The sequence below is a fragment of the Rhinolophus sinicus genome, linkage group LG13 (genome assembly GCF_036562045.2).
Source record: "Rhinolophus sinicus isolate RSC01 linkage group LG13, ASM3656204v1, whole genome shotgun sequence".
Classification (NCBI taxonomy): domain Eukaryota; kingdom Metazoa; phylum Chordata; class Mammalia; order Chiroptera; family Rhinolophidae; genus Rhinolophus; species Rhinolophus sinicus.
This window is the reverse complement of record NC_133762.1, coordinates 37,916,477-37,931,919: the sequence shown is the minus strand read 5'-3', so window position 1 is coordinate 37,931,919 and position 15,443 is coordinate 37,916,477. Positions and strand designations below refer to the sequence as shown.

At 43.5% G+C, this 15,443-nt stretch overlaps 2 long non-coding RNA genes across 2 annotated transcripts; both read left to right on the top strand.

The window, feature by feature from the left end:
• The first annotated feature begins 6,045 nt into the window (after window positions 1-6,045).
• On the top strand, window positions 6,046-8,766 carry LOC141568201 (uncharacterized). The gene is made up of 3 exons (XR_012491248.1): window positions 6,046-6,175; window positions 7,962-8,040; window positions 8,711-8,766. It is a non-coding gene; the product is annotated as an uncharacterized LOC141568201 (long non-coding RNA).
• Window positions 8,767-9,927: 1,161 nt separating this feature from the next.
• On the top strand, window positions 9,928-12,892 carry LOC141568170 (uncharacterized). The gene is made up of 2 exons (XR_012491210.1): window positions 9,928-10,001; window positions 12,670-12,892. It is a non-coding gene; the product is annotated as an uncharacterized LOC141568170 (long non-coding RNA).
• Window positions 12,893-15,443: the final 2,551 nt, after the last annotated feature.

Genomic DNA, 15,443 nt, shown 5'->3' with positions numbered 1-15,443 from the left:
CCTACTGCACACTTTTCTGTGTCTTCACTGAAAGTCCAGTGTCTACCAACAGGCTTGAACGCCAACCAGTGTTTCCCCAGCACCACAGTGTAGGAGCTGAAATCTCTGCTCAGATTTTTCATTTTTCTGCTGTTTTCTGTTGGATGTCTTAGAGTCTAATGATTCTGACACCAACTACAATGTGTGTGGATTTTCCCCCACACCACCAAGTAATTCTGATACCAGCTGGGTGTCCTAAAATTCAACTCAGTTCTGACACCACCCATCAAGGGACAGCCTCAGATCCGGCAGGTTAAGTGCTCAGTCCTATAAGGCTGCCCTCAACTTCAGGTGCCAATCTCAAGTCCAGGTGTTTACCTGTGCTTCTGGTAGACTTACTGTAAATTAGAGGTTCCAACGACCCCCTCCTTGGGTTTAATTAATTTGTTAGAACTCAGAGAAACATTTTATTTAACTAGATTACCTGTTTATAGTAAAAGGATATAACTCAGAAACAGCCAGATGGAAAAGATGTGTAAAGCAAGGTATGTGGGAAGGAGCAGGACCTTCCATGCTCTCTCTGGGTGAGCCATTCTCCCTGAATCTCCCTGTGGCCATCAGTCTGGAAGCTCTCTGAACCTTGTTCTCTTAGGTTTTTATGGGGGCTTCATTACATAAGCATGATTGATTAAACCATTGGCCATTGGTGATTGAGTTCAACCTTCAGTCCCTCTCCCCTCCCTGGAGGTGGGGGTGGGGCAGTGAAAGCTCCAATCCTCTAAGCACCTGGTGATTAAAATACTAAACCAAATGGCCTACTTTACATGGTATTGGTGACTAGGGTCTGGGCTTAGAGTCTCCTCTGAATCCGTCAGTTCCTGTAAAGAGAGGATTGGGTCCTACCAGCATCTACCTATTAGTCTCAGGTCCCAATAGAAGCCATTTGCACTGCCATTTAGCTGAAGCCCAGGAAGTCCCACCAATATGTACATGCATGTCCTTGACCCATCAGGGAGTGTCAGGTGAATGTCAAGGTCCCGAGGACAAATTCCAGTCCAGGGAGGGCACTATATAAGCAGAAAGTTCCAACCCAAAAGCACTGCACGCTAGACCACAGTCTTCACAGACTCCAGACTAGCCCTTTTCCCTCAGCCTCAGGGACATGTCCCTGCCGCTGAGCCCACTCTTTCCCACCAACTCAGGAAGATAAGTTCTTTGAATCACCAAATGAGAATCATCTAGTCATAAAACTCATCAGCCTAATGGCAACCATTTATGGAGCCCTTCCCGTGTGTAAGGTGCTATGCTCAGTGCTTACAAAAAGGCTGAGAGAAATGTATGAACATGTATCATCCACGTTTTCCAGATGAGGAAACTGAGGTTTCAAGAGTCTGTGTTGCAGGAGCATTTGAGAGCTTGCTCCCAGGCATATCTCATCAGTTTGGCTCAAATAAATTTTTATGAAAAAAAAGAATCTGTGTTGCCCAAGTTATGCAGCAAGTAGGTGGCAGAGCTGGGGATTCCATGTTAGGCCTATCTGTCTCTGAAGCCAGTGCACATCACCACCAATGCCTGCCTATAAAATGAGAATAATGTATCCTTCACACAATGTCATGTGGTGAGGCAACTTGCCCTAAATGCCTCAATCCCACACCTGGTAAGAGCTGGAGGGCTTCAGGGACTCGTCTTGTAATGAAGACATATACAGCCTCTTGTAGGGGCAGCGAGCAGCTGTGCTGGGAAGGCTGTATCCCTGCAGGAAAAGTTGTATGTCTAGCTCTCTTGGGCATAAATATAAGTTGTGTGGATTTGGGCAGGTGACTTCATCGCTTGGGCTTTCCATTTCTTGCACTATACTATGAGGAAAATTATGTCTCCTCTCTGAGCTCAACAGCCTCATCCATAAAAATGGGTCCACGTGAGTTTTGTGTGGCTGCTCCAGACCCAAGCTCTGGGGAAACCCTCTCAGAGAATGACCCCACAACCAACCCTCTCTGCCCTGCTCCCCCACAGGTTCCTGACTCAAGATGCTGAAGGTCTCTGGCCTCTTCATTCTCCTCTGTGAGCTGCTTGGCTCATCCATTGCTCAGAGCGAAGGTGAGACTGTTCTGACGTGGGTCATGCCTAGCCTTGTCAGACCCACAGGTCTCTCCTAGAAGTCCAGGCCAAGAGCTAAAGTCAGTTAAGTTCTAATTAGCAGTGTCTGGGACACAGTTTACACCATTAATGGTTAGCTGTTCTGATTCTTACTATGTTTAATCTGCTTTCCCCAATATTCCTGTCTCTTTCCTGTCTCCTTACCCTGCTGCGTCTACTAAGACCCACCATCAAAGAACCCAGCCCTACCTGGACTGGTCCCTGCCCCCCTCTCCTACTACCCCACACTCACACACTCCCCTCCTACCACAGTAGTCTCCTCAATACATTAATCACCCCCCAAAACCTTTGCACGTGCTGTTCTTTCTGCCTAAAACACTCTTTCCCTATCTACAGGGCTCCCTCCCTTCCTTGAGGTCTTTGCTAAGATTTCATACTTGCAGAAAGACCTTCCTTGACTTCCCTGCATAAATTAGCACCCTCATCCAGTACTGTCAGTTCCTCACTCTGCCTTTTCTTTTTCCCTCACAGGCAGAAATAGCATTGAGCAGAATGTACCCATATGGCTGCAGTGGTTAAAATATTGAAATTTCTTTCTGTGCTCCTTGGGAAATAGTCTCTGCTCAGAGATTCTCCAGGTGGTTCTCCCTCATCACCCCAACCCTTCCAGCCTCACCCCCCAGAACTCCAGCCTCCTCACTAACCAAAATCTAAAGAGTTAATACCTGGCATAACCTGGGAACCCCCGAACCAGTCTACAGAAATGAGGCTGATGTCCTGTTTGATTGGTTGATGCCCGAGCTGGCTGCTAAAGATTTTGAAATCAGCCCCTTCACAGCTCTTAATTGCACCTGACTCCTGCATCTCCCTTTATTCACTGCTTTATAACCTCTTTCCTCAGCCCCACTAGAATGCCAGCTCCATGAAGGCAGAGAGTTCCGCTTGTTCTCACTAGTGCAGCTCTATCCCCTGGTATGGCTCTGGTACATAGTAGGCCCCTATAAATAGTTGCTAAATAATTGTGTCTAGAATTCGGCCTGGCACCAAATTCTAGCAGGCCAGAAAGACTAGATGAATGAAGAGTAAGTGCCACATGTGGGACGTGCTCAGAGGTCAGGCTGTGTCCAAGAATTTTTGACATCTAAATGTATAACTGGGTTTTGGGGCTCATGTTTTTCCACTTTGACCCAAGGACTCCCAGAAGTGGACTTTTCCCCCAGACGGACAATATCAGACTTACGGGATTCAATAGAGCAACTCATCAGAACAGAAGTAAAAGAACTGGCGTTTGAGATCCCGTTTAACCTTAGAGACATCAAATCTATGTGAGTGCTATCTGATCACTACCCCCCAGCTCCAGCCTGTCCTGGTTTGTTGGTGTTTTAGAGCTCTCCCCACATTTCCTGACTCTGCAGAGGCCCTTCCCTCAGCTAACAGTCCTTCCAGCTTGAATGGCCTGAGATCCATGGTTGGGAGAAATTCTAATGGGGGGTGGAGGTAAGGGGTGAGGGGGTGGAGGAACTGAGGAAGCACTGAAAACAAGGGTTCAGTCCCTTTCTCTGGGAAGAGGATGGCTACTCACCAGTTGTATGAGCACCACCAGTCTCTTCCCCTCTCTGTGCTTCAATTTCTGCCCCTGTTAAACAGGGGATTATAGCATCTACCCCCATCGGACTGTTGTGAATATTAAATGAAATAATATAAGTAAAGTGCTTGCACAGCTCCCTGCCCTCAGTAAGCCCCCAATCAGCAGTAACAAGAACAACCTTGACAATAATAATGTGGTATTTATAGTAATTGATGCTACCTGACCACCAGAGTACAGAAGACTCATCCAAAACTCAATTGCTGATTCCCACCCCAACTTGGTCCTTCCCCAGCCCAGCTCATCTTAGCTAATGACAGCTCCACCCATCCAGTTGCTCTGGCCAAAAATCTTGCCATTGTCCTTGGTTTCTCTCTTCCTCTCACACTACATCTAGCCTGTTGGCAAACCCTGTCAGCAATACTTTCAAAATACACTCATGCATCTAATAATTTTCTCCACCTCCCTTGGTTGAGCCACTATCTCCCCTCCTTCACTTACTGTCCCAGATACCCCTGTTTCCACTTCAAGACCCCTCCTCCTCCATTCTGTTCCACCAGTATCCAGAAGAATCTTTCTACATAGGGCAGACTCTGTAACTCCCTTGCCCAAACCCTCCATTTGCTCTCAGAACCAAACCAAAATTCCTTACCATTGGCCTGCGAGGTTCCATGTGATCTGGCCCTGACTATCTATTTCATCTCTTCTCCTACTATTCTCCCCTCATCCACTGCCCACCAGCCACACTGTTCTGTTCCTCAAGCATGCCAACCAAGTTTCAGCCTCAGGGCCTTTGCACTTACTCTGTCTTCTGCCTGGCTCTTTCTTCCCCTGGCTGTCTTCATGACTTATACCCTCACTTTATTCATGACTCTGTCCAAATGTCATCTATAAGAAGTCTTCCTTAACTACCCTGTCTAAAATTTCCACTCTTCCCAATGTCACTCTATATCACTTGATCTTTCAGGGGCTTTTCTTCACAGCATCTATCACCTGACACATTCTATATGTATTCATTTACTGGATTTATCATTTTACACATATGCACACTTTCCAAGCATGTGCTATCTATGTCTTTAAGTCTTTTACTTATTATTTATTCACTCATTTATTCCAGTCTGCTTAGTGCTGGCCAAAGGGTTGGACATGATCATTCTGAGATGCATTAAGGCAAGAGCTTCTTTTTGCTCAGAGCTGTATTCCCAGAGCTTATGACACATAGTAGCTGTGCAATAGATTATATGATTAATGAGTGAGTAACCATCTTTGCGTACATTCAGCTTCTGCTCTGCAGGGGACCTGTCTTTGCACAAAGCAGGGTCCACCTGCAGCTGGGGCCACAATCTTTCCCTGATGTTCTGTTTCTTTGCCCAGCATACAGGTGAAAGACCTTCAAGTCCTTCAATTCTCCCTTAAGAACTACCCTGATGAGAAGAAGGTTCAGATATATTTACCATTCAGATTTCACATCGCTCTGAAGTAAGTAACAGCTGCAGTTCTATGCACAGTTCTATCCACTTTTGCACAGGTATGAGGAGATGTGGGAAGCAGCCATAACTAAAAGGTATCCAACACAATTTCAGCAAGACTCATGTGAGGCTGGAATAAAGTGCCAACCCTCTCTGGGCCTGGGTTACCCTATGTGTAGAATCAGGAGCCTGCAGAATACTTGAATGCTTCCAACCTCTAGGGAAAGTGGTGGTGGTGGTGGGGTTCTTTCCCTGCTTTATCTAGAGAGCCCTCACTTTCATTTATTTGGATTTAATGAGCCCACTCAGCTCTGATTGAATATAACTTAAGACAAGAACACAGAATCTACTGTAGACTCCAACTCTCCTTGGCACCATTGCCTAGAGACTCCTAGAGATTGCCCACTCCTGGAGATGTGTTTGTTCTGCATGATGTATTTTCAGAGAGGGCAGGCATTCTTCAGTACATCACAGCCTTCACCTCTCCCTATGACTCTAACCCCAGATCTACTTCATTCATTTCCATCTCAGGCCTGGCCCTAAAGGCAGTGGAGATTGAGACCTCTAGAAGAGTACTTTCCAAGGTCACAGTATCTCAGTTTTGATTAGCTGCCACACTTAGAATCAACTATCCCCTGAGCCAGAGGTAGTGGGTATCAGTCATATACCCTGAATGCAGACCTATCTGGCTTAGCCACTAGTTGGAGGCACGACTTGGAAGAAGCCATTCCCATTCTGTAATCTTGAATCACCTCTTTTGAAAAATGAGGAAATGATTTTAAGGGTAATTTTGAGGGTCTTATGCAAACATGGTGAACGCGCATTCTAGAAGCAAATGGGAGTGTAGTAAGCTCTGGGGTTCTTTCCCACCAGCCTTAACTCTTCCCTCCCACAGCCTCCCAGGTTTTAATCCCCTGGAATTTCAAATGGAGATGGATACGAAAAGTGAGCTTTCTTTGGAAAAGAATGCAGATGGCAGCTACCAACTTATCTTTACACATTGCAGTTTCATACCTGAATCTCTACGGATCCAATCTGACAGTTTGTGAGTTCTCCATCTTCCTCTCTCTGGGTCCAGCTGCTTACGATGAAGCCCACAATGTGGCTTCACCTGAAAATGTCACCAGCAAAACAATACATTCTAAAATTAGCCTTCTGTGTATACTGGATGTGTATCTTATAAATAGAACTTTGTGTTAACTTAAAATTTTGTGTATTATAAAAATAATAACTTCATTGACATGAAAAGAGATTCATGAATGGTATTGAGTACAAAGAAAGCAAGATCACTTGATTATTGGTTGACATTTAGGTTATTTCTGAGATTTTTGCTATTATAAATACTCTTAAACCTTTTGGTATCGGAAGTTTTTCCCAAAATCGAATTATTTCCTTATTGTAGATTCCTAAAATTATTGAAAAAGTATAAACAGTTTTACAACTTTTAAATTTTAAGGCATGTGATTATTTTAGGCATTCCAAATCACTTACCAAACAGTTCGCCAATAGAACTGAGCTACGTGACATGATGCTAGCAGGCATTGGTCAGTTTCATCCCATACCCAACCATTACCATTTATTCTCATTTTCACAACTTTTCTCTTCCGTAGGTAGAAAATTCCACAGATGCCATTCTTTTCTCTCTCTCTGTCTCTCTCTCGCTCTCTCTCTCTCTCTCTCTGTCTCACTCTCTCTCCTTTTCTCTTTCTTTCTTATTCCCAGTAGAACAAGGATGTCATCATTTCTTTATTAGCCTGTGACATTTCCTCTTCAGAAGTTTGCCCTTTTGTTAACTGTTTTGCCCTTTTGTTAGTGTTTTCTTCCAAATTTATAATCTTTTTTTTTTACAATCTTCTTTTGTAAGTTTTTTTTTAAAAACTTTCGGCTGACATCTATGATTAACTGAATCCAATGGTCCTCACCAATCTATTTTATACCTGTCTTTTTTATTCATGAATTATTTATTTTGATTCAGTTCTCAATTGCTCACCATTTCAAGAAAGATCGGGGTGTGGAATTTTTTCTGAGCCCTTACAGGTCTGATTATGTCCTGCTATCATGTTCAAACATAAGTGAGAACCAGGCCAGATGAGGCGTCCTTGACTTAGTCATCTGCCCCTGGGAAAACTCTGTGGATATGGCTCCCATGTCTTCTGATATGTTGAAGAAAACAAGTCCTTCCTTTGTGGGAAATCTGGGACCTCAGGCCGGAAGTGGTAGATCAACTGATTTATATGAAACCTTTTTATAGAATAAAAACACTTTGCCTGGGAATTAGACAGATTAACCCCCATCTATAAGGATTGGGGACTGAGTCAGGAACACAAAGACACCTTTACACTGCTATTTCCTGATTCTTTCTCATCTCCCCCAACTGAAGAGTGACATTATGCTATTATTTCCAAGAAGACATGACCATCTGGCTGAGGAGATAAGTTCTATTGGAGCGTTAGGTAATCAGAGAAACGGAAAAGTGTATGAAAGAGAGAAATCAGAGTTGGCTAGAACAGTCAGGGAGGGATTTCTGGAGGAAGCCAGTTGGTTGGACCTCAAAGGGTGGTAGAAACCAAAGAAGTCATTCCAGGAAAGAGAAACAAAATAGGCACAGAATGGGGACTGAGAGGGAACAAGGTGATTTAAATGGAAGGATTAATTTTAAGGAGCTGTAAGAGGTAGATCAGAGCAGAAGGGCAAGGCTGGGTCATAGAGCATTGTGGAAACAGAGTAAACTCTAAGAAATTTGGGGTCAATTGAGCAAAAAAGTGATGTGAAGAAAGGGGAGTTTGGGACAAATTAGTTTATTCGACAAACCTTTTTCATTTTTCATTTAGAGTCCCGGCCACAAAATTTATTACGGCAAACATGCAGAGAAAATTGAAATTCGTGGTAGCCAATAAGTTGGGAGATTTTGTAAGTATACAAACCCAGATTACTTCACTTTTTTGAGTCTTAAGTCAGAGCTTGGTGAGTTGGATCTTCTTAACTAAACCGGAAGGAAATCTTTCAAGGAGGCAAGTTAGGAAGTGAGGAAATGGTATTTATTAAGCTCCCATTTGTAACCATATACTGGTGAAGTGCTTCACAGACATTATTTAATTCTTCAAGTGAAAATCAGCATTTGTGAGATCGGTGCTGAGTTAGTGAGCCTCTCCAAGACTCAGTTTCTTTATCTATAAAATAAGTATAAGTATCATAAAATTAACAGCTAACACTCATTAAGCACACAGGCACTGTGCTAAGTATCTTACATGAATTTTCTTATCCTCCAAACAATCTCATACTCCAGGTAACAATAGTATCTCCATTTTCCAATGTTATTTTTTTCCCCCCCAGATTTAAGAAAAAGTTCCAGGGAGGGTCAGTGATTTACCCAAGTCACATTGCTGGCAATGGCTCAGCTGACATGTGACCCCAGGGCAGTCTGACTCCAAAACCCCTCCACCTGGTTGTTCTCTAGAATGGATTGGCTTAGGAGAACCTGCCTTAATCACCCCATCCAGGCTTCATTGGGAGAGTCCTCCTCTTGACTCTTGCTTTTTTATTTTTATTTTTTTTATTTTTATTTTTTTTTGTCTTTCAGCTATGTCAACTCTTTAATTCATTTCTCCAAGACCTGGATCCACGAATGACGAATGCACTGATTAGTAAGTGCTGGAGGTGGGAAGGGACAGGAACTCTGGGAGAAAGTTCAGACTCCTCCTTCATCCTTTGATTGCATCACTTCTCCCAGACCAAAAATCCCTTCCCTCCCTGCTGAGGAAGAATGGTCCCTAACAATAACAATCCTAATAAACTCAGCTCCCGTTTACTGATGGGGTCCTGTGCACCAAGCCCAGGGTTAAACACTGTCTACACTAGCCATTAAAGCTCCACCACTAAACTAAGTACCTGCCAGTTTCAATTCTATTCTGGTCCTCAAAGCCTAGAGAAGCTGAGATACAAATGGAAGCTTCTCTGTGGTAGAAAACTGCCCAATACCTTCTTTACCCTCCTCCAAAATTGTATAATGTTCCAGTAGGAGCACAAAATTGTCTTGGTTTTGGCCCAGACAAAAACTGTCTCCTTCACTATTCTCTACCACCAAGCACCCAAAGTTTCCAAGTCTGCCAGAACCCAAAGCAATGAATGCAAGATTGAATCTTGGCCACTCAGGCCCCCAGCAGGAATCTGAAAACCAATAGAATTTCTGGGTTGAAGAGACTCTTCTTTCATTTACTGAATTTTCACTAGTTCTATCAAATGCTAGATGCTAGAGTTTCTAAAATTCCTTTAAATGATTCTCCCAGCGAGCAATTTTCTGCTCACACACCTCCATTGACAGGGAACTCACTACTTATGATATGGGAAGCTTGAGGCAGTTCATCTGGCTGAGTCTTGAAGCTCCCAAAGCTCGGTTCCCAGCCTCACTCAAAGAAAATGGGAGTTGGGTAGCTTGACCAACACCTTTTCTCTGCCAGTGTTGCACCACCACTTTGGAGAGTTGGCATGGCAAGGGGTCTCTGGCTGTTATAATGCAACTTCCTCACTGTCTCATTTCAACGTATAGCTCTTAAGTGATTGGCTTGGGAGGGAGTAGTTGTTCCCAATTTAAGGGTGAAGAAGCCAGGACCCAGAACGATCACTGAAGTGATCGGAGACAGCCAATGACAACGCAGAGCCTTCAGGCCAGCCTCTTTTCTCCAAACCTTTAGCTCGTTCCCCACCCCCCTCAATTGGAGCAGGGAAAACTCCTTTGGTCTCTCTGATCCTCCTTCATTACCATGGTCTAAGGGATCTGTTTTTGCATTCTAGATGACCTACTAATGCCAGGCACAATCAAAGCCACCGCCTAAATATCCTCAAGGTGAAGGAGCCACATCAGTACCAAACCGGTGAGAGACCAGAGCATATTTCCGTTCCTTAGTGATGGCACTTAGCCTTTAGGATCATTATAAATGTGTCACTCATTCATTCACTCATTTAAATTTCAGTGAAGCATCTACAATGTGCTAGGTTCTCGGGAGACAGCCATGAGCAACACAAAAACTCTGCTTTACAATGAGCCAGGAACTAAGCCCACAGTCAACTAAATTCCATAAGGTGGTGGGTGTTATAAAAATAACAAAATAGGAGGATCTGAGAGAGAGAGTAACTGGGGTGGCGCAGGGAGGGAGGCATCAAATTAAGAGGGTATAAGCAGGCAGAGGCTCTTTGAAGAAAAGACATTTCAGCTGAGTCCTGAATGATAAGGCAGAAGTTGTGCCAAGACCCAAGGAAAGAAAATCACAAGCAGGAGAATGAGCATGTGCAAAAGTCCTGAGGCAGGGATGAGCTCTCCTTTTCAAAGCAAAGAAAGGAGAGCAATGTGGTTAGAGTGTGGAAGGGGCTCAATTGTAAGAAGTACATTTACAAGGGTGATATCTGGTGAAGAAAAGGACAGGGGATTCTGTAAAAGGAGATGCTATTATTCATTTTTCAGGCATTTCTTTGCAACTATTCTTTTCTGAATACTCTGCTCAAGTGTGACCATCTCAGGTCTCTCCAAAAAGGCACATCCGCCATGCTCTTCCCTGCTTTATTTGTCTTCACAGCATTCATTACTACCTGACGCCCTTGTTTCTTTTGTCTCTGTTACTAGAGTGCAGACGTCAGGAAGGCAAGGCCTTTATCTCATTCCCTGTTTTATCCCAGTTGCCACAATTATAAAGATGAATCACACCTGGCCCCTGACCACAAGAGCCCCCAGCCTAGTAAGTGATAGGACAAATAAATAGGTAATTTTATATGAGGTCAGACAATTAAGTTCGTGAACTCATCCTAGAAAGAGTGCTACATGCCTCATTGCTGAATATCACTATGGTCACCTTCGAAGTATGCCCTTTGGGAAGCTATGCACCGAAGCCAGTGCCTAGTCCATCCTTCAAAGCAATTTTGGAACTCTTTTTCTGGAATGGCCATCAGAGTGGTCCTCGTATTACCTTTGATGTCCTGAATGCATCAAAATGGCTTCCTTCCAATATTTCCTTTATCTTCGGGTAAAGAAAGAAGTCACTGGGCCAGATCAGGTGAATAGGGAGGGTGTTCCGACACAGTTATTTGTCAACTGGCTAAAAACTCCCTCACAGACAGTGCCGTGTGAGCTGATGCATTGTCGTGATGCAAGAGCCATGAATTGTTGGTGAAAAGTTCAGGTCATCTAACATTTTCATGCAGCCTTTTCAGCATTTCCAAAGAGTAAACATGGTGAACTGTTTGTCCAGTTGGTACAAATTTGTAATGAATAATCCCTCTGGTATCGAAAAAGGTTCGCAACAGCGTTGCAACAAGTTCACGAATTTAATTGTCTGACCTCATATGCATGGAGGTGCTCTGGTTGAGGTTCTGTGGCAGTAGAGGCAGGACTCAGCAGCCCTGACAGGGGACTTCCAGGAGGGCTTCAAAGAAGAGGCGGGATTTAAACTGGATGTTGAAGAATGATTAAGAGTTTCTTTGTCATCGAATGCATTAAAAGCGGAGGATGAGGTGCAAGCAAATAAACAAGAGTAGGAAAGGACATAGTGCTCTATCGGCTTCATGGGAGACGGAGGCATCCTCCTCTGAGGGGTAGGGATAAGTTTGCAGTGAACTGTACACAGGATTTCTGAAGACAAGGTTACATGTGCTGGACTGAGCCACCAGGAAGGTACAGTCCATGACAGAGAACATAAAAAAATTTGAGTGGCCAACATCGTAATTGAATCTATATCCTTGGGTTGATGAGTTATGTAATACTCTAAATCAATGCTATCCAATACACATATCACATGAAACACACATGTGATTTTCAGTTTTCTAGTATGACAATTTTAAAGGAAAAAAATGCAGATTATTTTGAGTAATATATTTTACTTACCCAATATATCCAAAATATCATGTCAACATGTAATCAATATAAACATTATTAATGAAATATTTTACAGCCTATTTTTTTGTACTAAGTCTTTGGTTTCTGGTGTGTATTTTATACATACAGCACATTTTAGTTTGGACTAGCTGCATTTCAAGTGCTCAGTATTCACAAGTAGCTAGGGGTTGCCATATTGGGTAGCACAGCTCTAACAAAGCTAATTTACTGTTATTTGCAAAATCTTGAAAGACCTAGAGCTTCCCATTTTATTCCCATTAATACATCTATGCTGCCATCGATCACAGAATTCCCACGAAATGTGTGGTTCAGCCTAGAAAGTGTTTTATAAATGTAAATGAGTTGCCAATATTAAAGTAAGAAATATGTATTTTGATCAACCAGGGCATCTGGCAATATTTTGCATCCCTGTGTTATGAAGTAGTTCAAGATGAGGCGGAAGATCCATCTTAGTTGATGAGAGGGAGTCCAGAAATTGTTATCCAGGGATAGGCGGTGGATGGATGTACAGGGAAGAACATGGTTCAGGACCATGGATAGTGAACAGCAGTACCAGTGTGATGTACACTGGAGAGCATGAAAAGGTGCTCTGCTCAGGCTTACTGCCTCCTTAGCAAGGGGATGAAGTTCACTAATATCTTGATTATCTCACACAGAATCAGGTCCTGCTTGCTGGTCTCCTCTCTGGAATGTCCTCCACACTCCAGGCCATCACCTATGTAGATGTTCGTGTTGATGATTCAGCTGCTGCCTAGAATTTCCTCACCCACCCTGGTCCCAAAGATCCCCTAGTTCTCTGGGTATGGAGGCTGTAAATCACCAGAATCCGTGTGCTGATTCCCCATAATCTTCCCACAATAAATGTGTTGATTCTCTGAACTGTGGACTGTCCTGCTTCCATAGCTCCATGTGGGCAGAGGCAAAAATAGCCAGAGTGGTGAGTCTGGTCAGGATGAGAAAAGTTTGGAAGGTGGGTGTCATGCGGGGAGGCCTGCAGGGTCTCTGCTCCCACTCCCCATACAAGAACGCAGGATATGGTGAGGCCAAAAAGGAACACACAAGGAGCCATAGGTAGGGGAGTCATACCACTATATTCTCTCTGGCGGCACTATACTCTCACTGGAGGCTGGACCCACACTGTCCACAAACCGCCATCCGCGCTTGCCAGCCCAGCCGCCATCTTCTTGCTAGCCCCCATCTTTTTTCTCTTCTCTCTCTTCTTCGTAGCCACAGCAGTTATATTGTGGCCAATGGCTCACTGGTTACAGCTGACGGCCAACTAGCCACAGCTGATGGCCATGCAATCACAGTTGGCCATTTACTACCTGAGCCAGCACCTGTCTATGTGAGGCTGAGAGCCTGGAAACTACTCTCTGGGGCTCCGCCCCCACAGTGGGATAGGATGCTTGGGTTAATTTCACCTTTCAAATACCTGAACACTCTGGCCTAGATTTTACCAAAAGCTAAAGAACAAGGCTTCCTGTCTTGTCTGAGGTGTTTTTCTGAAGTGTTTCTGTGATTTTGGGTAGCTCCCCCCTCTTGACCAGACTGTGAAGTGAGAATATTGATCTCATCATCTAAGTGCCTTCAGGCAAGAGCAGTCTACATAGTTGTGGTTTATGGGAAAAAGCTTATCTTGACCCTGGTAATCCCATTTGTCTTACCTTTACCACCAAATGTCTCAAAAGACATTGCTATTCACTTCTACTTCCTCACCTTCATCTACTGCTCAGCTTGGGATAATCTGGCTTCTTCTTCCAACTCTTCCAAATAACTTGCCCTCTGTTATCTATGACTTCCTTCATACCCAACACCAATAAACCCTTATTCCGTGCTCATGTTCCTCAAGTCATCACCAATGAACACTTTGGATATTACTCCAATCCTACTCCCCACCTGCTCCGCCTCCTCTTTTTCTTTCTCATCACTACCTTGCTTCATGCCTGGCACTTTTCTGTGCATTTCACATATCTTACATCACTTACTCTTTTAAATAAATTATGTCGGTTATTAAGCTTTCGTCTCTTGGTTCCAACTCCATCCTTCTGTACTCTGCTTTGTGACGATGGGTCTGGGACTCTGCATACCACACATCTTCTTTGCTGGTTTGCTCCTTCTTAGGGTCTCCCAATAGGGATTACTAGGGGGAGATTGCAAGGCCAGAGGAGAAAAGAAATCCCCTCTTTCCTGTTTGCTAACTATTCTTCTAAGCATTGACAAACAATGGTACTTCACTCAATCAGGGAAAGTTTGTTTGAATTTATGAGTTTGTTCTTTTTTTAACACTCCCCAATCCAGCCTTAGCATGCCCCTTCAGAATATTGCCCTGGCCTCCAAGATCCTATGGTACCAGAACCAGCTGAGCAGTGTCTCCTCCTCGGACGTCTGAAGATAATCTCCTCAGGTTCCTTTCTAAAAGTTTGTATATTCTTATCGCCTCTTTGCTCCCAAGCCCTAGAGTTGATAGCTAGCTATTCCTTACAGCTACTATCTATGTAATAATTCAGCGTTGTTGCCTTTTCAGTCCTCTACTACTATTTAACTATTTCTTCATATTAAATTATTTCTTAAAATAAATATGTGGGGTTTTGTTTTGTTTTGTTTTACCAGACCCTGACTGATACAGTATTTGGTCCCAAGAGCAATTCCAAGAACAAGACCCTTAAAGGAGGCATTCCAAAATTAGTTTGGTCATATCCTTGGGCTTTAATACAATGCTCAGATTTTTTTCCCCAGTGAAAAATGAAATGATAGTGATTCGTGGCATGCCGTGGCATCACTAGTAATCCAATTAGCACCTCTGATTGAATTGTGATAAAGTACTTTTCTGAAGTAATTGTTTTAGGGAACTTGGTGGCTGCTGCACTTGACCATTATGGCATTCATGATGTCCACAAGGACTGTGGGAGGGGATGGCTGCTTCTGAGTAAACTGGAGTACTTACAGAAATCAAAGGATAAATCTGCATGGCACTCAGACAAGCAGAGTGTTTCTATGGTGAATCTAAAATAATTATGTGTTTCTTGTAGTTGCAAGGCTGATCTTACAGAAAATCAGAAATAAAATTTAGCTGTGGGGTTATATCATTACAGTGTAAGTTAAATCCATATCCTCACCAAGTTGTTACTGTAAAAGTTAAGGCATCAATTGGGAAGGATTGAGGCGGTAAGACTTGGAATTGGAACATCTGGGTGAATTCAAACAAAGCTCAGAATCTTGAATTCCAGAGTGACTCTGAGTTTGCATTGCCAACAAAAGTCTCCCACCCTCCCAGTTCTGAAGAGACTAGCCTTCCATTTCTTGATTACTCTGTAATAACTTCAGCTGGGGCAGTTTCTTTGCAAGGTGATGCCCATCCTCCTCAAAACTCATTCTGGTAGAGATGAATATCTAACCATGGAACATCAAATAACTACGCAACCTGAGATAT